The sequence below is a fragment of the Schistocerca cancellata genome, chromosome 2 (assembly GCF_023864275.1).
Source record: "Schistocerca cancellata isolate TAMUIC-IGC-003103 chromosome 2, iqSchCanc2.1, whole genome shotgun sequence".
Lineage (NCBI taxonomy): Eukaryota > Metazoa > Arthropoda > Insecta > Orthoptera > Acrididae > Schistocerca > Schistocerca cancellata.
Genome location: NC_064627.1, coordinates 955174350 through 955192607, shown reverse-complemented (window position 1 = coordinate 955192607; position 18258 = coordinate 955174350). Strand labels below are relative to the sequence as shown.

The following is an 18258-nucleotide window of genomic DNA, read 5'->3' as shown; positions in this document are numbered from 1 at the left end:
CTATTACAAGCTGAGCAAATGAATTTCCTTTAAAATAGGTTTAAAACATAGGGAGGTTCTGACCGAGTGGGCATGCTCTGGAGCCTCTTTGCTCGTGAGATTAGAAAAACAGTCCTCTGGGCCGGATTTGAACCAGCGACCTATGGATAACTGTGAATCCTCCACTACAGTCCACCGCTCTACCAACTGAGCTACCAGAGGCTCTGCTTACTTTGTTATTCGTACTGATTGCTTTAGCTCCGTCCCTGTCTTTCGTTTCCACACACAGCTACTCAGCGCGGCCATATAGACGCACAGAAATGCAGCCATCGGCTGCAACTGCAAACATTGCCCAGATTAAGTTTTATAATGCTCGATCGTATCAATTAGGTTAAAAAATGCAAGTAGGAAGTGTCTGAATTATGTCAGAGTACTGCTAAGTGTATTTACGAGTCCCATACTCCTGTCTGGTTCCATGGTGTAACGGTTAGCACTCTGGACTCTGAATCCAGCGATCCGAGTTCGAATCTCGGTGGAACCTTCGTTTAGTCTAAATTTTCTGTAATAAGCGTTTCTCGCCGAGGAAGTAGCAGTGATAGGCTCAGGGATTTAGTTCCTACGTTTGTGTAAATAACGAGACGTCTATGAAACGGCTGAATATTGGTGCGACTATGTGACCTATATAGCACATTAAACGAGTAATGCCTGTAAGAGCAAGCAATTTTAAGATAATTCGAAGATTTATCATTAACCTACGGAGGCTAAGAATCCCATGATTATCAACTAGCTATTACAAGCTGAGCAAATGAATTTCCTTTAAAATAGGTTTAAAACATAGGGAGGTTCTGACCGAGTGGGCATGCTCTGGAGCCTCTTTGCTCGTGAGATTAGAAAAACAGTCCTCTGGGCCGGATTTGAACCAGCGACCTATGGATAACTGTGAATCCTCCACTACAGTCCACCGCTCTACCAACTGAGCTACCAGAGGCTCTGCTTACTTTGTTATTCGTACTGATTGCTTTAGCTCCGTCCCTGTCTTTCGTTTCCACACACAGCTACTCAGCGCGGCCATATAGACGCACAGAAATGCAGCCATCGGCTGCAACTGCAAACATTGCCCAGATTAAGTTTTATAATGCTCGATCGTATCAATTAGGTTAAAAAATGCAAGTAGGAAGTGTCTGAATTATGTCAGAGTACTGCTAAGTGTATTTACGAGTCCCATGCTCCTGTCTGGTTCCATGGTGTAACGGTTAGCACTCTGGACTCTGAATCCAGCGATCCGAGTTCGAATTTCGGTGGAACCTTCGTTTAGTCTAAATTTTCTGTAATAAGCGTTTCTCGCCGAGGAAGTAGCAGTGATAGGCTCAGGGATTTAGTTCCTACGTTTGTGTAAATAACGAGACGTCTATGAAACGGCTGAATATTGGTGCGACTATGTGACCTATATAGCACATTAAACGAGTAATGCCTGTAAGAGCAAGCAATTTTAAGATAATTCGAAGATTTATCATTAACCTACGGAGGCTAAGAATCCCATGATTATCAACTAGCTATTACAAGCTGAGCAAATGAATTTCCTTTAAAATAGGTTTAAAACATAGGGAGGTTCTGACCGAGTGGGCATGCTCTGGAGCCTCTTTGCTCGTGAGATTAGAAAAACAGTCCTCTGGGCCGGATTTGAACCAGCGACCTATGGATAACTGTGAATCCTCCACTACAGTCCACCGCTCTACCAACTGAGCTACCAGAGGCTCTGCTTACTTTGTTATTCGTACTGATTGCTTTAGCTCCGTCCCTGTCTTTCGTTTCCACACACAGCTACTCAGCGCGGCCATATAGACGCACAGAAATGCAGCCATCGGCTGCAACTGCAAACATTGCCCAGATTAAGTTTTATAATGCTCGATCGTATCAATTAGGTTAAAAAATGCAAGTAGGAAGTGTCTGAATTATGTCAGAGTACTGCTAAGTGTATTTACGAGTCCCATGCTCCTGTCTGGTTCCATGGTGTAACGGTTAGCACTCTGGACTCTGAATCCAGCGATCCGAGTTCGAATCTCGGTGGAACCTTCGTTTAGTCTAAATTTTCTGTAATAAGCGTTTCTCGCCGAGGAAGTAGCAGTGATAGGCTCAGGGATTTAGTTCCTACGTTTGTGTAAATAACGAGACGTCTATGAAACGGCTGAATATTGGTGCGACTATGTGACCTATATAGCACATTAAACGAGTAATGCCTGTAAGAGCAAGCAATTTTAAGATAATTCGAAGATTTATCATTAACCTACGGAGGCTAAGAATCCCATGATTATCAACTAGCTATTACAAGCTGAGCAAATGAATTTCCTTTAAAATAGGTTTAAAACATACGGAGGTTCTGACCGAGTGGGCATGCTCTGGAGCCTCTTTGCTCGTGAGATTAGAAAAACAGTCCTCTGGGCCGGATTTGAACCAGCGACCTATGGATAACTGTGAATCCTCCACTACAGTCCACCGCTCTACCAACTGAGCTACCAGAGGCTCTGCTTACTTTGTTATTCGTACTGATTGCTTTAGCTCCGTCCCTGTCATTCGTTTCCACACACAGCTACTCAGCGCGGCCATATAGACGCACAGAAATGCAGCCATCGGCTGCAACTGCAAACATTGCCCAGATTAAGTTTTATAATGCTCGATCGTATCAATTAGGTTAAAAAATGCAAGTAGGAAGTGTCTGAATTATGTCAGAGTACTGCTAAGTGTATTTACGAGTCCCATGCTCCTGTCTGGTTCCATGGTGTAACGGTTAGCACTCTGGACTCTGAATCCAGCGATCCGAGTTCGAATCTCGGTGGAACCTTCGTTTAGTCTAAATTTTCTGTAATAAGCGTTTCTCGCCGAGGAAGTAGCAGTGATAGGCTCAGGGATTTAGTTCCTACGTTTGTGTAAATAACGAGACGTCTATGAAACGGCTGAATATTGGTGCGACTATGTGACCTATATAGCACATTAAACGAGTAATGCCTGTAAGAGCAAGCAATTTTAAGATAATTCGAAGATTTATCATTAACCTACGGAGGCTAAGAATCCCATGATTATCAACTAGCTATTACAAGCTGAGCAAATGAATTTCCTTTAAAATAGGTTTAAAACATAGGGAGGTTCTGACCGAGTGGGCATGCTCTGGAGCCTCTTTGCTCGTGAGATTAGAAAAACAGTCCTCTGGGCCGGATTTGAACCAGCGACCTATGGATAACTGTGAATCCTCCACTACAGTCCACCGCTCTACCAACTGAGCTACCAGAGGCTCTGCTTACTTTGTTATTCGTACTGATTGCTTTAGCTCCGTCCCTGTCTTTCGTTTCCACACACAGCTACTCAGCGCGGCCATATAGACGCACAGAAATGCAGCCATCGGCTGCAACTGCAAACATTGCCCAGATTAAGTTTTATAATGCTCGATCGTATCAATTAGGTTAAAAAATGCAAGTAGGAAGTGTCTGAATTATGTCAGAGTACTGCTAAGTGTATTTACGAGTCCCATGCTCCTGTCTAGTTCCATGGTGTAACGGTTAGCACTCTGGACTCTGAATCCAGCGATCCGAGTTCGAATCTCGGTGGAACCTTCGTTTAGTCTAAATTTTCTGTAATAAGCGTTTCTCGCCGAGGAAGTAGCAGTGATAGGCTCAGGGATTTAGTTCCTACGTTTGTGTAAATAACGAGACGTCTATGAAACGGCTGAATATTGGTGCGACTATGTGACCTATATAGCACATTAAACGAGTAATGCCTGTAAGAGCAAGCAATTTTAAGATAATTCGAAGATTTATCATTAACCTACGGAGGCTAAGAATCCCATGATTATCAACTAGCTATTACAAGCTGAGCAAATGAATTTCCTTTAAAATAGGTTTAAAACATAGGGAGGTTCTGACCGAGTGGGCATGCTCTGGAGCCTCTTTGCTCGTGAGATTAGAAAAACAGTCCTCTGGGCCGGATTTGAACCAGCGACCTATGGATAACTGTGAATCCTCCACTACAGTCCACCGCTCTACCAACTGAGCTACCAGAGGCTCTGCTTACTTTGTTATTCGTACTGATTGCTTTAGCTCCGTCCCTGTCTTTCGTTTCCACACACAGCTACTCAGCGCGGCCATATAGACGCACAGAAATGCAGCCATCGGCTGCAACTGCAAACATTGCCCAGATTAAGTTTTATAATGCTCGATCGTATCAATTAGGTTAAAAAATGCAAGTAGGAAGTGTCTGAATTATGTCAGAGTACTGCTAAGTGTATTTACGAGTCCCATGCTCCTGTCTGGTTCCATGGTGTAACGGTTAGCACTCTGGACTCTGAATCCAGCGATCCGAGTTCGAATCTCGGTGGAACCTTCGTTTAGTCTAAATTTTCTGTAATAAGCGTTTCTCGCCGAGGAAGTAGCAGTGATAGGCTCAGGGATTTAGTTCCTACGTTTGTGTAAATAACGAGACGTCTATGAAACGGCTGAATATTGGTGCGACTATGTGACCTATATAGCACATTAAACGAGTAATGCCTGTAAGAGCAAGCAATTTTAAGATAATTCGAAGATTTATCATTAACCTACGGAGGCTAAGAATCCCATGATTATCAACTAGCTATTACAAGCTGAGCAAATGAATTTCCTTTAAAATAGGTTTAAAACATAGGGAGGTTCTGACCGAGTGGGCATGCTCTGGAGCCTCTTTGCTCGTGAGATTAGAAAAACAGTCCTCTGGGCCGGATTTGAACCAGCGACCTATGGATAACTGTGAATCCTCCACTACAGTCCACCGCTCTACCAACTGAGCTACCAGAGGCTCTGCTTACTTTGTTATTCGTACTGATTGCTTTAGCTCCGTCCCTGTCTTTCGTTTCCACACACAGCTACTCAGCGCGGCCATATAGACGCACAGAAATGCAGCCATCGGCTGCAACTGCAAACATTGCCCAGATTAAGTTTTATAATGCTCGATCGTATCAATTAGGTTAAAAAATGCAAGTAGGAAGTGTCTGAATTATGTCAGAGTACTGCTAAGTGTATTTACGAGTCCCATACTCCTGTCTGGTTCCATGGTGTAACGGTTAGCACTCTGGACTCTGAATCCAGCGATCCGAGTTCGAATCTCGGTGGAACCTTCGTTTAGTCTAAATTTTCTGTAATAAGCGTTTCTCGCCGAGGAAGTAGCAGTGATAGGCTCAGGGATTTAGTTCCTACGTTTGTGTAAATAACGAGACGTCTATGAAACGGCTGAATATTGGTGCGACTATGTGACCTATATAGCACATTAAACGAGTAATGCCTGTAAGAGCAAGCAATTTTAAGATAATTCGAAGATTTATCATTAACCTACGGAGGCTAAGAATCCCATGATTATCAACTAGCTATTACAAGCTGAGCAAATGAATTTCCTTTAAAATAGGTTTAAAACATAGGGAGGTTCTGACCGAGTGGGCATGCTCTGGAGCCTCTTTGCTCGTGAGATTAGAAAAACAGTCCTCTGGGCCGGATTTCAACCAGCGACCTATGGATAACTGTGAATCCTCCACTACAGTCCACCGCTCTACCAACTGAGCTACCAGAGGCTCTGCTTACTTTGTTATTCGTACTGATTGCTTTAGCTCCGTCCCTGTCTTTCGTTTCCACACACAGCTACTCAGCGCGGCCATATAGACGCACAGAAATGCAGCCATCGGCTGCAACTGCAAACATTGCCCAGATTAAGTTTTATAATGCTCGATCGTATCAATTAGGTTAAAAAATGCAAGTAGGAAGTGTCTGAATTATGTCAGAGTACTGCTAAGTGTATTTACGAGTCCCATGCTCCTGTCTGGTTCCATGGTGTAACGGTTAGCACTCTGGACTCTGAATCCAGCGATCCGAGTTCGAATCTCGGTGGAACCTTCGTTTAGTCTAAATTTTCTGTAATAAGCGTTTCTCGCCGAGGAAGTAGCAGTGATAGGCTCAGGGATTTAGTTCCTACGTTTGTGTAAATAACGAGACGTCTATGAAACGGCTGAATATTGGTGCGACTATGTGACCTATATAGCACATTAAACGAGTAATGCCTGTAAGAGCAAGCAATTTTAAGATAATTCGAAGATTTATCATTAACCTACGGAGGCTAAGAATCCCATGATTATCAACTAGCTATTACAAGCTGAGCAAATGAATTTCCTTTAAAATAGGTTTAAAACATAGGGAGGTTCTGACCGAGTGGGCATGCTCTGGAGCCTCTTTGCTCGTGAGATTAGAAAAACAGTCCTCTGGGCCGGATTTGAACCAGCGACCTATGGATAACTGTGAATCCTCCACTACAGTCCACCGCTCTACCAACTGAGCTACCAGAGGCTCTGCTTACTTTGTTATTCGTACTGATTGCTTTAGCTCCGTCCCTGTCTTTCGTTTCCACACACAGCTACTCAGCGCGGCCATATAGACGCACAGAAATGCAGCCATCGGCTGCAACTGCAAACATTGCCCAGATTAAGTTTTATAATGCTCGATCGTATCAATTAGGTTAAAAAATGCAAGTAGGAAGTGTCTGAATTATGTCAGAGTACTGCTAAGTGTATTTACGAGTCCCATGCTCCTGTCTGGTTCCATGGTGTAACGGTTAGCACTCTGGACTCTGAATCCAGCGATCCGAGTTCGAATCTCGGTGGAACCTTCGTTTAGTCTAAATTTTCTGTAATAAGCGTTTCTCGCCGAGGAAGTAGCAGTGATAGGCTCAGGGATTTAGTTCCTACGTTTGTGTAAATAACGAGACGTCTATGAAACGGCTGAATATTGGTGCGACTATGTGACCTATATAGCACATTAAACGAGTAATGCCTGTAAGAGCAAGCAATTTTAAGATAATTCGAAGAATTATCATTAACCTACGGAGGCTAAGAATCCCATGATTATCAACTAGCTATTACAAGCTGAGCAAATGAATTTCCTTTAAAATAGGTTTAAAACATAGGGAGGTTCTGACCGAGTGGGCATGCTCTGGAGCCTCTTTGCTCGTGAGATTAGAAAAACAGTCCTCTGGGCCGGATTTGAACCAGCGACCTATGGATAACTGTGAATCCTCCACTACAGTCCACCGCTCTACCAACTGAGCTACCAGAGGCTCTGCTTACTTTGTTATTCGTACTGATTGCTTTAGCTCCGTCCCTGTCTTTCGTTTCCACACACAGCTACTCAGCGCGGCCATATAGACGCACAGAAATGCAGCCATCGGCTGCAACTGCAAACATTGCCCAGATTAAGTTTTATAATGCTCGATCGTATCAATTAGGTTAAAAAATGCAAGTAGGAAGTGTCTGAATTATGCCAGAGTACTGCTAAGTGTATTTACGAGTCCCATGCTCCTGTCTGGTTCCATGGTGTAACGGTTAGCACTCTGGACTCTGAATCCAGCGATCCGAGTTCGAATCTCGGTGGAACCTTCGTTTAGTCTAAATTTTCTGTAATAAGCGTTTCTCGCCGAGGAAGTAGCAGTGATAGGCTCAGGGATTTAGTTCCTACGTTTGTGTAAATAACGAGACGTCTATGAAACGGCTGAATATTGGTGCGACTATGTGACCTATATAGCACATTAAACGAGTAATGCCTGTAAGAGCAAGCAATTTTAAGATAATTCGAAGATTTATCATTAACCTACGGAGGCTAAGAATCCCATGATTATCAACTAGCTATTACAAGCTGAGCAAATGAATTTCCTTTAAAATAGGTTTAAAACATAGGGAGGTTCTGACCGAGTGGGCATGCTCTGGAGCCTCTTTGCTCGTGAGATTAGAAAAACAGTCCTCTGGGCCGGATTTGAACCAGCGACCTATGGATAACTGTGAATCCTCCACTACAGTCCACCGCTCTACCAACTGAGCTACCAGAGGCTCTGCTTACTTTGTTATTCGTACTGATTGCTTTAGCTCCGTCCCTGTCTTTCGTTTCCACACACAGCTACTCAGCGCGGCCATATAGACGCACAGAAATGCAGCCATCGGCTGCAACTGCAAACATTGCCCAGATTAAGTTTTATAATGCTCGATCGTATCAATTAGGTTAAAAAATGCAAGTAGGAAGTGTCTGAATTATGTCAGAGTACTGCTAAGTGTATTTACGAGTCCCATACTCCTGTCTGGTTCCATGGTGTAACGGTTAGCACTCTGGACTCTGAATCCAGCGATCCGAGTTCGAATCTCGGTGGAACCTTCGTTTAGTCTAAATTTTCTGTAATAAGCGTTTCTCGCCGAGGAAGTAGCAGTGATAGGCTCAGGGATTTAGTTCCTACGTTTGTGTAAATAACGAGACGTCTATGAAACGGCTGAATATTGGTGCGACTATGTGACCTATATAGCACATTAAACGAGTAATGCCTGTAAGAGCAAGCAATTTTAAGATAATTCGAAGATTTATCATTAACCTACGGAGGCTAAGAATCCCATGATTATCAACTAGCTATTACAAGCTGAGCAAATGAATTTCCTTTAAAATAGGTTTAAAACATAGGGAGGTTCTGACCGAGTGGGCATGCTCTGGAGCCTCTTTGCTCGTGAGATTAGAAAAACAGTCCTCTGGGCCGGATTTGAACCAGCGACCTATGGATAACTGTGAATCCTCCACTACAGTCCACCGCTCTACCAACTGAGCTACCAGAGGCTCTGCTTACTTTGTTATTCGTACTGATTGCTTTAGCTCCGTCCCTGTCTTTCGTTTCCACACACAGCTACTCAGCGCGGCCATATAGACGCACAGAAATGCAGCCATCGGCTGCAACTGCAAACATTGCCCAGATTAAGTTTTATAATGCTCGATCGTATCAATTAGGTTAAAAAATGCAAGTAGGAAGTGTCTGAATTATGTCAGAGTACTGCTAAGTGTATTTACGAGTCCCATACTCCTGTCTGGTTTCATGGTGTAACGGTTAGCACTCTGGACTCTGAATCCAGCGATCCGAGTTCGAATCTCGGTGGAACCTTCGTTTAGTCTAAATTTTCTGTAATAAGCGTTTCTCGCCGAGGAAGTAGCAGTGATAGGCTCAGGGATTTAGTTCCTACGTTTGTGTAAATAACGAGACGTCTATGAAACGGCTGAATATTGGTGCGACTATGTGACCTATATAGCACATTAAACGAGTAATGCCTGTAAGAGCAAGCAATTTTAAGATAATTCGAAGATTTATCATTAACCTACGGAGGCTAAGAATCCCATGATTATCAACTAGCTATTACAAGCTGAGCAAATGAATTTCCTTTAAAATAGGTTTAAAACATAGGGAGGTTCTGACCGAGTGGGCATGCTCTGGAGCCTCTTTGCTCGTGAGATTAGAAAAACAGTCCTCTGGGCCGGATTTGAACCAGCGACCTATGGATAACTGTGAATCCTCCACTACAGTCCACCGCTCTACCAACTGAGCTACCAGAGGCTCTGCTTACTTTGTTATTCGTACTGATTGCTTTAGCTCCGTCCCTGTCTTTCGTTTCCACACACAGCTACTCAGCGCGGCCATATAGACGCACAGAAATGCAGCCATCGGCTGCAACTGCAAACATTGCCCAGATTAAGTTTTATAATGCTCGATCGTATCAATTAGGTTAAAAAATGCAAGTAGGAAGTGTCTGAATTATGTCAGAGTACTGCTAAGTGTATTTACGAGTCCCATGCTCCTGTCTGGTTCCATGGTGTAACGGTTAGCACTCTGGACTCTGAATCCAGCGATCCGAGTTCGAATTTCGGTGGAACCTTCGTTTAGTCTAAATTTTCTGTAATAAGCGTTTCTCGCCGAGGAAGTAGCAGTGATAGGCTCAGGGATTTAGTTCCTACGTTTGTGTAAATAACGAGACGTCTATGAAACGGCTGAATATTGGTGCGACTATGTGACCTATATAGCACATTAAACGAGTAATGCCTGTAAGAGCAAGCAATTTTAAGATAATTCGAAGATTTATCATTAACCTACGGAGGCTAAGAATCCCATGATTATCAACTAGCTATTACAAGCTGAGCAAATGAATTTCCTTTAAAATAGGTTTAAAACATAGGGAGGTTCTGACCGAGTGGGCATGCTCTGGAGCCTCTTTGCTCGTGAGATTAGAAAAACAGTCCTCTGGGCCGGATTTGAACCAGCGACCTATGGATAACTGTGAATCCTCCACTACAGTCCACCGCTCTACCAACTGAGCTACCAGAGGCTCTGCTTACTTTGTTATTCGTACTGATTGCTTTAGCTCCGTCCCTGTCTTTCGTTTCCACACACAGCTACTCAGCGCGGCCATATAGACGCACAGAAATGCAGCCATCGGCTGCAACTGCAAACATTGCCCAGATTAAGTTTTATAATGCTCGATCGTATCAATTAGGTTAAAAAATGCAAGTAGGAAGTGTCTGAATTATGTCAGAGTACTGCTAAGTGTATTTACGAGTCCCATGCTCCTGTCTGGTTCCATGGTGTAACGGTTAGCACTCTGGACTCTGAATCCAGCGATCCGAGTTCGAATCTCGGTGGAACCTTCGTTTAGTCTAAATTTTCTGTAATAAGCGTTTCTCGCCGAGGAAGTAGCAGTGATAGGCTCAGGGATTTAGTTCCTACGTTTGTGTAAATAACGAGACGTCTATGAAACGGCTGAATATTGGTGCGACTATGTGACCTATATAGCACATTAAACGAGTAATGCCTGTAAGAGCAAGCAATTTTAAGATAATTCGAAGATTTATCATTAACCTACGGAGGCTAAGAATCCCATGATTATCAACTAGCTATTACAAGCTGAGCAAATGAATTTCCTTTAAAATAGGTTTAAAACATAGGGAGGTTCTGACCGAGTGGGCATGCTCTGGAGCCTCTTTGCTCGTGAGATTAGAAAAACAGTCCTCTGGGCCGGATTTGAACCAGCGACCTATGGATAACTGTGAATCCTCCACTACAGTCCACCGCTCTACCAACTGAGCTACCAGAGGCTCTGCTTACTTTGTTATTCGTACTGATTGCTTTAGCTCCGTCCCTGTCTTTCGTTTCCACACACAGCTACTCAGCGCGGCCATATAGACGCACAGAAATGCAGCCATCGGCTGCAACTGCAAACATTGCCCAGATTAAGTTTTATAATGCTCGATCGTATCAATTAGGTTAAAAAATGCAAGTAGGAAGTGTCTGAATTATGTCAGAGTACTGCTAAGTGTATTTACGAGTCCCATGCTCCTGTCTGGTTCCATGGTGTAACGGTTAGCACTCTGGACTCTGAATCCAGCGATCCGAGTTCGAATCTCGGTGGAACCTTCGTTTAGTCTAAATTTTCTGTAATAAGCGTTTCTCGCCGAGGAAGTAGCAGTGATAGGCTCAGGGATTTAGTTCCTACGTTTGTGTAAATAACGAGACGTCTATGAAACGGCTGAATATTGGTGCGACTATGTGACCTATATAGCACATTAAACGAGTAATGCCTGTAAGAGCAAGCAATTTTAAGATAATTCGAAGATTTATCATTAACCTACGGAGGCTAAGAATCCCATGATTATCAACTAGCTATTACAAGCTGAGCAAATGAATTTCCTTTAAAATAGGTTTAAAACATAGGGAGGTTCTGACCGAGTGGGCATGCTCTGGAGCCTCTTTGCTCGTGAGATTAGAAAAACAGTCCTCTGGGCCGGATTTGAACCAGCGACCTATGGATAACTGTGAATCCTCCACTACAGTCCACCGCTCTACCAACTGAGCTACCAGAGGCTCTGCTTACTTTGTTATTCGTACTGATTGCTTTAGCTCCGTCCCTGTCTTTCGTTTCCACACACAGCTACTCAGCGCGGCCATATAGACGCACAGAAATGCAGCCATCGGCTGCAACTGCAAACATTGCCCAGATTAAGTTTTATAATGCTCGATCGTATCAATTAGGTTAAAAAATGCAAGTAGGAAGTGTCTGAATTATGTCAGAGTACTGCTAAGTGTATTTACGAGTCCCATGCTCCTGTCTGGTTCCATGGTGTAACGGTTAGCACTCTGGACTCTGAATCCAGCGATCCGAGTTCGAATCTCGGTGGAACCTTCGTTTAGTCTAAATTTTCTGTAATAAGCGTTTCTCGCCGAGGAAGTAGCAGTGATAGGCTCAGGGATTTAGTTCCTACGTTTGTGTAAATAACGAGACGTCTATGAAACGGCTGAATATTGGTGCGACTATGTGACCTATATAGCACATTAAACGAGTAATGCCTGTAAGAGCAAGCAATTTTAAGATAATTCGAAGATTTATCATTAACCTACGGAGGCTAAGAATCCCATGATTATCAACTAGCTATTACAAGCTGAGCAAATGAATTTCCTTTAAAATAGGTTTAAAACATAGGGAGGTTCTGACCGAGTGGGCATGCTCTGGAGCCTCTTTGCTCGTGAGATTAGAAAAACAGTCCTCTGGGCCGGATTTGAACCAGCGACCTATGGATAACTGTGAATCCTCCACTACAGTCCACCGCTCTACCAACTGAGCTACCAGAGGCTCTGCTTACTTTGTTATTCGTACTGATTGCTTTAGCTCCGTCCCTGTCTTTCGTTTCCACACACAGCTACTCAGCGCGGCCATATAGACGCACAGAAATGCAGCCATCGGCTGCAACTGCAAACATTGCCCAGATTAAGTTTTATAATGCTCGATCGTATCAATTAGGTTAAAAAATGCAAGTAGGAAGTGTCTGAATTATGTCAGAGTACTGCTAAGTGTATTTACGAGTCCCATGCTCCTGTCTGGTTCCATGGTGTAACGGTTAGCACTCTGGACTCTGAATCCAGCGATCCGAGTTCGAATCTCGGTGGAACCTTCGTTTAGTCTAAATTTTCTGTAATAAGCGTTTCTCGCCGAGGAAGTAGCAGTGATAGGCTCAGGGATTTAGTTCCTACGTTTGTGTAAATAACGAGACGTCTATGAAACGGCTGAATATTGGTGCGACTATGTGACCTATATAGCACATTAAACGAGTAATGCCTGTAAGAGCAAGCAATTTTAAGATAATTCGAAGATTTATCATTAACCTACGGAGGCTAAGAATCCCATGATTATCAACTAGCTATTACAAGCTGAGCAAATGAATTTCCTTTAAAATAGGTTTAAAACATAGGGAGGTTCTGACCGAGTGGGCATGCTCTGGAGCCTCTTTGCTCGTGAGATTAGAAAAACAGTCCTCTGGGCCGGATTTGAACCAGCGACCTATGGATAACTGTGAATCCTCCACTACAGTCCACCGCTCTACCAACTGAGCTACCAGAGGCTCTGCTTACTTTGTTATTCGTACTGATTGCTTTAGCTCCGTCCCTGTCTTTCGTTTCCACACACAGCTACTCAGCGCGGCCATATAGACGCACAGAAATGCAGCCATCGGCTGCAACTGCAAACATTGCCCAGATTAAGTTTTATAATGCTCGATCGTATCAATTAGGTTAAAAAATGCAAGTAGGAAGTGTCTGAATTATGTCAGAGTACTGCTAAGTGTATTTACGAGTCCCATGCTCCTGTCTGGTTCCATGGTGTAACGGTTAGCACTCTGGACTCTGAATCCAGCGATCCGAGTTCGAATCTCGGTGGAACCTTCGTTTAGTCTAAATTTTCTGTAATAAGCGTTTCTCGCCGAGGAAGTAGCAGTGATAGGCTCAGGGATTTAGTTCCTACGTTTGTGTAAATAACGAGACGTCTATGAAACGGCTGAATATTGGTGCGACTATGTGACCTATATAGCACATTAAACGAGTAATGCCTGTAAGAGCAAGCAATTTTAAGATAATTCGAAGATTTATCATTAACCTACGGAGGCTAAGAATCCCATGATTATCAACTAGCTATTACAAGCTGAGCAAATGAATTTCCTTTAAAATAGGTTTAAAACATAGGGAGGTTCTGACCGAGTGGGCATGCTCTGGAGCCTCTTTGCTCGTGAGATTAGAAAAACAGTCCTCTGGGCCGGATTTGAACCAGCGACCTATGGATAACTGTGAATCCTCCACTACAGTCCACCGCTCTACCAACTGAGCTACCAGAGGCTCTGCTTACTTTGTTATTCGTACTGATTGCTTTAGCTCCGTCCCTGTCTTTCGTTTCCACACACAGCTACTCAGCGCGGCCATATAGACGCACAGAAATGCAGCCATCGGCTGCAACTGCAAACATTGCCCAGATTAAGTTTTATAATGCTCGATCGTATCAATTAGGTTAAAAAATGCAAGTAGGAAGTGTCTGAATTATGTCAGAGTACTGCTAAGTGTATTTACGAGTCCCATGCTCCTGTCTGGTTCCATGGTGTAACGGTTAGCACTCTGGACTCTGAATCCAGCGATCCGAGTTCGAATCTCGGTGGAACCTTCGTTTAGTCTAAATTTTCTGTAATAAGCGTTTCTCGCCGAGGAAGTAGCAGTGATAGGCTCAGGGATTTAGTTCCTACGTTTGTGTAAATAACGAGACGTCTATGAAACGGCTGAATATTGGTGCGACTATGTGACCTATATAGCACATTAAACGAGTAATGCCTGTAAGAGCAAGCAATTTTAAGATAATTCGAAGATTTATCATTAACCTACGGAGGCTAAGAATCCCATGATTATCAACTAGCTATTACAAGCTGAGCAAATGAATTTCCTTTAAAATAGGTTTAAAACATAGGGAGGTTCTGACCGAGTGGGCATGCTCTGGAGCCTCTTTGCTCGTGAGATTAGAAAAACAGTCCTCTGGGCCGGATTTGAACCAGCGACCTATGGATAACTGTGAATCCTCCACTACAGTCCACCGCTCTACCAACTGAGCTACCAGAGGCTCTGCTTACTTTGTTATTCGTACTGATTGCTTTAGCTCCGTCCCTGTCTTTCGTTTCCACACACAGCTACTCAGCGCGGCCATATAGACGCACAGAAATGCAGCCATCGGCTGCAACTGCAAACATTGCCCAGATTAAGTTTTATAATGCTCGATCGTATCAATTAGGTTAAAAAATGCAAGTAGGAAGTGTCTGAATTATGTCAGAGTACTGCTAAGTGTATTTACGAGTCCCATGCTCCTGTCTGGTTCCATGGTGTAACGGTTAGCACTCTGGACTCTGAATCCAGCGATCCGAGTTCGAATCTCGGTGGAACCTTCGTTTAGTCTAAATTTTCTGTAATAAGCGTTTCTCGCCGAGGAAGTAGCAGTGATAGGCTCAGGGATTTAGTTCCTACGTTTGTGTAAATAACGAGACGTCTATGAAACGGCTGAATATTGGTGCGACTATGTGACCTATATAGCACATTAAACGAGTAATGCCTGTAAGAGCAAGCAATTTTAAGATAATTCGAAGATTTATCATTAACCTACGGAGGCTAAGAATCCCATGATTATCAACTAGCTATTACAAGCTGAGCAAATGAATTTCCTTTAAAATAGGTTTAAAACATAGGGAGGTTCTGACCGAGTGGGCATGCTCTGGAGCCTCTTTGCTCGTGAGATTAGAAAAACAGTCCTCTGGGCCGGATTTGAACCAGCGACCTATGGATAACTGTGAATCCTCCACTACAGTCCACCGCTCTACCAACTGAGCTACCAGAGGCTCTGCTTACTTTGTTATTCGTACTGATTGCTTTAGCTCCGTCCCTGTCTTTCGTTTCCACACACAGCTACTCAGCGCGGCCATATAGACGCACAGAAATGCAGCCATCGGCTGCAACTGCAAACATTGCCCAGATTAAGTTTTATAATGCTCGATCGTATCAATTAGGTTAAAAAATGCAAGTAGGAAGTGTCTGAATTATGTCAGAGTACTGCTAAGTGTATTTACGAGTCCCATGCTCCTGTCTGGTTCCATGGTGTAACGGTTAGCACTCTGGACTCTGAATCCAGCGATCCGAGTTCGAATCTCGGTGGAACCTTCGTTTAGTCTAAATTTTCTGTAATAAGCGTTTCTCGCCGAGGAAGTAGCAGTGATAGGCTCAGGGATTTAGTTCCTACGTTTGTGTAAATAACGAGACGTCTATGAAACGGCTGAATATTGGTGCGACTATGTGACCTATATAGCACATTAAACGAGTAATGCCTGTAAGAGCAAGCAATTTTAAGATAATTCGAAGATTTATCATTAACCTACGGAGGCTAAGAATCCCATGATTATCAACTAGCTATTACAAGCTGAGCAAATGAATTTCCTTTAAAATAGGTTTAAAACATAGGGAGGTTCTGACCGAGTGGGCATGCTCTGGAGCCTCTTTGCTCGTGAGATTAGAAAAACAGTCCTCTGGGCCGGATTTGAACCAGCGACCTATGGATAACTGTGAATCCTCCACTACAGTCCACCGCTCTACCAACTGAGCTACCAGAGGCTCTGCTTACTTTGTTATTCGTACTGATTGCTTTAGCTCCGTCCCTGTCTTTCGTTTCCACACACAGCTACTCAGCGCGGCCATATAGACGCACAGAAATGCAGCCATCGGCTGCAACTGCAAACATTGCCCAGATTAAGTTTTATAATGCTCGATCGTATCAATTAGGTTAAAAAATGCAAGTAGGAAGTGTCTGAATTATGTCAGAGTACTGCTAAGTGTATTTACGAGTCCCATGCTCCTGTCTGGTTCCATGGTGTAACGGTTAGCACTCTGGACTCTGAATCCAGCGATCCGAGTTCGAATCTCGGTGGAACCTTCGTTTAGTCTAAATTTTCTGTAATAAGCGTTTCTCGCCGAGGAAGTAGCAGTGATAGGCTCAGGGATTTAGTTCCTACGTTTGTGTAAATAACGAGACGTCTATGAAACGGCTGAATATTGGTGCGACTATGTGACCTATATAGCACATTAAACGAGTAATGCCTGTAAGAGCAAGCAATTTTAAGATAATTCGAAGATTTATCATTAACCTACGGAGGCTAAGAATCCCATGATTATCAACTAGCTATTACAAGCTGAGCAAATGAATTTCCTTTAAAATAGGTTTAAAACATAGGGAGGTTCTGACCGAGTGGGCATGCTCTGGAGCCTCTTTGCTCGTGAGATTAGAAAAACAGTCCTCTGGGCCGGATTTGAACCAGCGACCTATGGATAACTGTGAATCCTCCACTACAGTCCACCGCTCTACCAACTGAGCTACCAGAGGCTCTGCTTACTTTGTTATTCGTACTGATTGCTTTAGCTCCGTCCCTGTCTTTCGTTTCCACACACAGCTACTCAGCGCGGCCATATAGACGCACAGAAATGCAGCCATCGGCTGCAACTGCAAACATTGCCCAGATTAAGTTTTATAATGCTCGATCGTATCAATTAGGTTAAAAAATGCAAGTAGGAAGTGTCTGAATTATGTCAGAGTACTGCTAAGTGTATTTACGAGTCCCATGCTCCTGTCTGGTTCCATGGTGTAACGGTTAGCACTCTGGACTCTGAATCCAGCGATCCGAGTTCGAATCTCGGTGGAACCTTCGTTTAGTCTAAATTTTCTGTAATAAGCGTTTCTCGCCGAGGAAGTAGCAGTGATAGGCTCAGGGATTTAGTTCCTACGTTTGTGTAAATAACGAGACGTCTATGAAACGGCTGAATATTGGTGCGACTATGTGACCTATATAGCACATTAAACGAGTAATGCCTGTAAGAGCAAGCAATTTTAAGATAATTCGAAGATTTATCATTAACCTACGGAGGCTAAGAATCCCATGATTATCAACTAGCTATTACAAGCTGAGCAAATGAATTTCCTTTAAAATAGGTTTAAAACATAGGGAGGTTCTGACCGAGTGGGCATGCTCTGGAGCCTCTTTGCTCGTGAGATTAGAAAAACAGTCCTCTGGGCCGGATTTGAACCAGCGACCTATGGATAACTGTGAATCCTCCACTACAGTCCACCGCTCTACCAACTGAGCTACCAGAGGCTCTGCTTACTTTCTTATTCGTACTGATTGCTTTAGCTCCGTCCCTGTCTTTCGTTTCCACACACAGCTACTCAGCGCGGCCATATAGACGCACAGAAATGCAGCCATCGGCTGCAACTGCAAACATTGCCCAGATTAAGTTTTATAATGCTCGATCGTATCAATTAGGTTAAAAAATGCAAGTAGGAAGTGTCTGAATTATGTCAGAGTACTGCTAAGTGTATTTACGAGTCCCATGCTCCTGTCTGCTTCCATGGTGTAACGGTTAGCACTCTGGACTCTGAATCCAGCGATCCGAGTTCGAATCTCGGTGGAACCTTCGTTTAGTCTAAATTTTCTGTAATAAGCGTTTCTCGCCGAGGAAGTAGCAGTGATAGGCTCAGGGATTTAGTTCCTACGTTTGTGTAAATAACGAGACGTCTATGAAACGGCTGAATAT

General features: G+C 43.5%; 48 non-coding genes across 48 annotated transcripts; 24 read left to right on the top strand and 24 right to left on the bottom strand.

Moving 5' to 3' along the window:
* Positions 1-112: 112 nt before the first annotated feature.
* Positions 113-201, bottom strand: Trnay-gua (transfer RNA tyrosine (anticodon GUA)). The gene is given in 2 exon segments: positions 113-148; positions 165-201. It is a non-coding gene; the product is annotated as a tRNA-Tyr (tRNA).
* Positions 202-448: 247 nt separating this feature from the next.
* On the top strand, positions 449-520 carry Trnaq-cug (transfer RNA glutamine (anticodon CUG)). The gene has a single exon. It is a non-coding gene; the product is annotated as a tRNA-Gln (tRNA).
* Positions 521-878: 358 nt separating this feature from the next.
* Positions 879-967, bottom strand: Trnay-gua (transfer RNA tyrosine (anticodon GUA)). Its single transcript is given in 2 exon segments — positions 879-914; positions 931-967. It is a non-coding gene; the product is annotated as a tRNA-Tyr (tRNA).
* Positions 968-1214: 247 nt separating this feature from the next.
* Positions 1215-1286, top strand: Trnaq-cug (transfer RNA glutamine (anticodon CUG)). Its single transcript has one exon. It is a non-coding gene; the product is annotated as a tRNA-Gln (tRNA).
* Positions 1287-1644: 358 nt separating this feature from the next.
* Positions 1645-1733, bottom strand: Trnay-gua (transfer RNA tyrosine (anticodon GUA)). Its single transcript is given in 2 exon segments — positions 1645-1680; positions 1697-1733. It is a non-coding gene; the product is annotated as a tRNA-Tyr (tRNA).
* Positions 1734-1980: 247 nt separating this feature from the next.
* Positions 1981-2052, top strand: Trnaq-cug (transfer RNA glutamine (anticodon CUG)). The gene has a single exon. It is a non-coding gene; the product is annotated as a tRNA-Gln (tRNA).
* A 358-nt stretch (positions 2053-2410) lies between these two features.
* On the bottom strand, positions 2411-2499 carry Trnay-gua (transfer RNA tyrosine (anticodon GUA)). The gene is given in 2 exon segments: positions 2411-2446; positions 2463-2499. It is a non-coding gene; the product is annotated as a tRNA-Tyr (tRNA).
* A 247-nt stretch (positions 2500-2746) lies between these two features.
* Trnaq-cug (transfer RNA glutamine (anticodon CUG)) lies at positions 2747-2818 on the top strand. Its single transcript has one exon. It is a non-coding gene; the product is annotated as a tRNA-Gln (tRNA).
* Positions 2819-3176: 358 nt separating this feature from the next.
* Positions 3177-3265, bottom strand: Trnay-gua (transfer RNA tyrosine (anticodon GUA)). The gene is given in 2 exon segments: positions 3177-3212; positions 3229-3265. It is a non-coding gene; the product is annotated as a tRNA-Tyr (tRNA).
* Positions 3266-3512: 247 nt separating this feature from the next.
* Trnaq-cug (transfer RNA glutamine (anticodon CUG)) lies at positions 3513-3584 on the top strand. The gene has a single exon. It is a non-coding gene; the product is annotated as a tRNA-Gln (tRNA).
* A 358-nt stretch (positions 3585-3942) lies between these two features.
* On the bottom strand, positions 3943-4031 carry Trnay-gua (transfer RNA tyrosine (anticodon GUA)). The gene is given in 2 exon segments: positions 3943-3978; positions 3995-4031. It is a non-coding gene; the product is annotated as a tRNA-Tyr (tRNA).
* A 247-nt stretch (positions 4032-4278) lies between these two features.
* Positions 4279-4350, top strand: Trnaq-cug (transfer RNA glutamine (anticodon CUG)). Its single transcript has one exon. It is a non-coding gene; the product is annotated as a tRNA-Gln (tRNA).
* A 358-nt stretch (positions 4351-4708) lies between these two features.
* Trnay-gua (transfer RNA tyrosine (anticodon GUA)) lies at positions 4709-4797 on the bottom strand. Its single transcript is given in 2 exon segments — positions 4709-4744; positions 4761-4797. It is a non-coding gene; the product is annotated as a tRNA-Tyr (tRNA).
* A 247-nt stretch (positions 4798-5044) lies between these two features.
* On the top strand, positions 5045-5116 carry Trnaq-cug (transfer RNA glutamine (anticodon CUG)). The gene has a single exon. It is a non-coding gene; the product is annotated as a tRNA-Gln (tRNA).
* A 358-nt stretch (positions 5117-5474) lies between these two features.
* Trnay-gua (transfer RNA tyrosine (anticodon GUA)) lies at positions 5475-5563 on the bottom strand. The gene is given in 2 exon segments: positions 5475-5510; positions 5527-5563. It is a non-coding gene; the product is annotated as a tRNA-Tyr (tRNA).
* A 247-nt stretch (positions 5564-5810) lies between these two features.
* Positions 5811-5882, top strand: Trnaq-cug (transfer RNA glutamine (anticodon CUG)). The gene has a single exon. It is a non-coding gene; the product is annotated as a tRNA-Gln (tRNA).
* Positions 5883-6240: 358 nt separating this feature from the next.
* Positions 6241-6329, bottom strand: Trnay-gua (transfer RNA tyrosine (anticodon GUA)). The gene is given in 2 exon segments: positions 6241-6276; positions 6293-6329. It is a non-coding gene; the product is annotated as a tRNA-Tyr (tRNA).
* A 247-nt stretch (positions 6330-6576) lies between these two features.
* Positions 6577-6648, top strand: Trnaq-cug (transfer RNA glutamine (anticodon CUG)). The gene has a single exon. It is a non-coding gene; the product is annotated as a tRNA-Gln (tRNA).
* A 358-nt stretch (positions 6649-7006) lies between these two features.
* On the bottom strand, positions 7007-7095 carry Trnay-gua (transfer RNA tyrosine (anticodon GUA)). The gene is given in 2 exon segments: positions 7007-7042; positions 7059-7095. It is a non-coding gene; the product is annotated as a tRNA-Tyr (tRNA).
* A 247-nt stretch (positions 7096-7342) lies between these two features.
* Positions 7343-7414, top strand: Trnaq-cug (transfer RNA glutamine (anticodon CUG)). The gene has a single exon. It is a non-coding gene; the product is annotated as a tRNA-Gln (tRNA).
* A 358-nt stretch (positions 7415-7772) lies between these two features.
* On the bottom strand, positions 7773-7861 carry Trnay-gua (transfer RNA tyrosine (anticodon GUA)). Its single transcript is given in 2 exon segments — positions 7773-7808; positions 7825-7861. It is a non-coding gene; the product is annotated as a tRNA-Tyr (tRNA).
* A 247-nt stretch (positions 7862-8108) lies between these two features.
* Positions 8109-8180, top strand: Trnaq-cug (transfer RNA glutamine (anticodon CUG)). The gene has a single exon. It is a non-coding gene; the product is annotated as a tRNA-Gln (tRNA).
* Positions 8181-8538: 358 nt separating this feature from the next.
* Positions 8539-8627, bottom strand: Trnay-gua (transfer RNA tyrosine (anticodon GUA)). The gene is given in 2 exon segments: positions 8539-8574; positions 8591-8627. It is a non-coding gene; the product is annotated as a tRNA-Tyr (tRNA).
* A 247-nt stretch (positions 8628-8874) lies between these two features.
* Trnaq-cug (transfer RNA glutamine (anticodon CUG)) lies at positions 8875-8946 on the top strand. Its single transcript has one exon. It is a non-coding gene; the product is annotated as a tRNA-Gln (tRNA).
* A 358-nt stretch (positions 8947-9304) lies between these two features.
* Positions 9305-9393, bottom strand: Trnay-gua (transfer RNA tyrosine (anticodon GUA)). Its single transcript is given in 2 exon segments — positions 9305-9340; positions 9357-9393. It is a non-coding gene; the product is annotated as a tRNA-Tyr (tRNA).
* A 247-nt stretch (positions 9394-9640) lies between these two features.
* Positions 9641-9712, top strand: Trnaq-cug (transfer RNA glutamine (anticodon CUG)). The gene has a single exon. It is a non-coding gene; the product is annotated as a tRNA-Gln (tRNA).
* Positions 9713-10070: 358 nt separating this feature from the next.
* On the bottom strand, positions 10071-10159 carry Trnay-gua (transfer RNA tyrosine (anticodon GUA)). Its single transcript is given in 2 exon segments — positions 10071-10106; positions 10123-10159. It is a non-coding gene; the product is annotated as a tRNA-Tyr (tRNA).
* Positions 10160-10406: 247 nt separating this feature from the next.
* Positions 10407-10478, top strand: Trnaq-cug (transfer RNA glutamine (anticodon CUG)). The gene has a single exon. It is a non-coding gene; the product is annotated as a tRNA-Gln (tRNA).
* Positions 10479-10836: 358 nt separating this feature from the next.
* Trnay-gua (transfer RNA tyrosine (anticodon GUA)) lies at positions 10837-10925 on the bottom strand. The gene is given in 2 exon segments: positions 10837-10872; positions 10889-10925. It is a non-coding gene; the product is annotated as a tRNA-Tyr (tRNA).
* Positions 10926-11172: 247 nt separating this feature from the next.
* Positions 11173-11244, top strand: Trnaq-cug (transfer RNA glutamine (anticodon CUG)). The gene has a single exon. It is a non-coding gene; the product is annotated as a tRNA-Gln (tRNA).
* A 358-nt stretch (positions 11245-11602) lies between these two features.
* On the bottom strand, positions 11603-11691 carry Trnay-gua (transfer RNA tyrosine (anticodon GUA)). Its single transcript is given in 2 exon segments — positions 11603-11638; positions 11655-11691. It is a non-coding gene; the product is annotated as a tRNA-Tyr (tRNA).
* A 247-nt stretch (positions 11692-11938) lies between these two features.
* On the top strand, positions 11939-12010 carry Trnaq-cug (transfer RNA glutamine (anticodon CUG)). The gene has a single exon. It is a non-coding gene; the product is annotated as a tRNA-Gln (tRNA).
* Positions 12011-12368: 358 nt separating this feature from the next.
* Positions 12369-12457, bottom strand: Trnay-gua (transfer RNA tyrosine (anticodon GUA)). The gene is given in 2 exon segments: positions 12369-12404; positions 12421-12457. It is a non-coding gene; the product is annotated as a tRNA-Tyr (tRNA).
* A 247-nt stretch (positions 12458-12704) lies between these two features.
* Trnaq-cug (transfer RNA glutamine (anticodon CUG)) lies at positions 12705-12776 on the top strand. The gene has a single exon. It is a non-coding gene; the product is annotated as a tRNA-Gln (tRNA).
* Positions 12777-13134: 358 nt separating this feature from the next.
* On the bottom strand, positions 13135-13223 carry Trnay-gua (transfer RNA tyrosine (anticodon GUA)). The gene is given in 2 exon segments: positions 13135-13170; positions 13187-13223. It is a non-coding gene; the product is annotated as a tRNA-Tyr (tRNA).
* A 247-nt stretch (positions 13224-13470) lies between these two features.
* On the top strand, positions 13471-13542 carry Trnaq-cug (transfer RNA glutamine (anticodon CUG)). Its single transcript has one exon. It is a non-coding gene; the product is annotated as a tRNA-Gln (tRNA).
* Positions 13543-13900: 358 nt separating this feature from the next.
* On the bottom strand, positions 13901-13989 carry Trnay-gua (transfer RNA tyrosine (anticodon GUA)). Its single transcript is given in 2 exon segments — positions 13901-13936; positions 13953-13989. It is a non-coding gene; the product is annotated as a tRNA-Tyr (tRNA).
* Positions 13990-14236: 247 nt separating this feature from the next.
* Trnaq-cug (transfer RNA glutamine (anticodon CUG)) lies at positions 14237-14308 on the top strand. Its single transcript has one exon. It is a non-coding gene; the product is annotated as a tRNA-Gln (tRNA).
* A 358-nt stretch (positions 14309-14666) lies between these two features.
* Trnay-gua (transfer RNA tyrosine (anticodon GUA)) lies at positions 14667-14755 on the bottom strand. The gene is given in 2 exon segments: positions 14667-14702; positions 14719-14755. It is a non-coding gene; the product is annotated as a tRNA-Tyr (tRNA).
* A 247-nt stretch (positions 14756-15002) lies between these two features.
* Trnaq-cug (transfer RNA glutamine (anticodon CUG)) lies at positions 15003-15074 on the top strand. The gene has a single exon. It is a non-coding gene; the product is annotated as a tRNA-Gln (tRNA).
* A 358-nt stretch (positions 15075-15432) lies between these two features.
* On the bottom strand, positions 15433-15521 carry Trnay-gua (transfer RNA tyrosine (anticodon GUA)). The gene is given in 2 exon segments: positions 15433-15468; positions 15485-15521. It is a non-coding gene; the product is annotated as a tRNA-Tyr (tRNA).
* A 247-nt stretch (positions 15522-15768) lies between these two features.
* Trnaq-cug (transfer RNA glutamine (anticodon CUG)) lies at positions 15769-15840 on the top strand. Its single transcript has one exon. It is a non-coding gene; the product is annotated as a tRNA-Gln (tRNA).
* A 358-nt stretch (positions 15841-16198) lies between these two features.
* On the bottom strand, positions 16199-16287 carry Trnay-gua (transfer RNA tyrosine (anticodon GUA)). The gene is given in 2 exon segments: positions 16199-16234; positions 16251-16287. It is a non-coding gene; the product is annotated as a tRNA-Tyr (tRNA).
* Positions 16288-16534: 247 nt separating this feature from the next.
* On the top strand, positions 16535-16606 carry Trnaq-cug (transfer RNA glutamine (anticodon CUG)). Its single transcript has one exon. It is a non-coding gene; the product is annotated as a tRNA-Gln (tRNA).
* A 358-nt stretch (positions 16607-16964) lies between these two features.
* Positions 16965-17053, bottom strand: Trnay-gua (transfer RNA tyrosine (anticodon GUA)). The gene is given in 2 exon segments: positions 16965-17000; positions 17017-17053. It is a non-coding gene; the product is annotated as a tRNA-Tyr (tRNA).
* Positions 17054-17300: 247 nt separating this feature from the next.
* Positions 17301-17372, top strand: Trnaq-cug (transfer RNA glutamine (anticodon CUG)). The gene has a single exon. It is a non-coding gene; the product is annotated as a tRNA-Gln (tRNA).
* Positions 17373-17730: 358 nt separating this feature from the next.
* On the bottom strand, positions 17731-17819 carry Trnay-gua (transfer RNA tyrosine (anticodon GUA)). The gene is given in 2 exon segments: positions 17731-17766; positions 17783-17819. It is a non-coding gene; the product is annotated as a tRNA-Tyr (tRNA).
* A 247-nt stretch (positions 17820-18066) lies between these two features.
* Trnaq-cug (transfer RNA glutamine (anticodon CUG)) lies at positions 18067-18138 on the top strand. The gene has a single exon. It is a non-coding gene; the product is annotated as a tRNA-Gln (tRNA).
* The last annotated feature ends 120 nt before the right edge of the window (positions 18139-18258 follow it).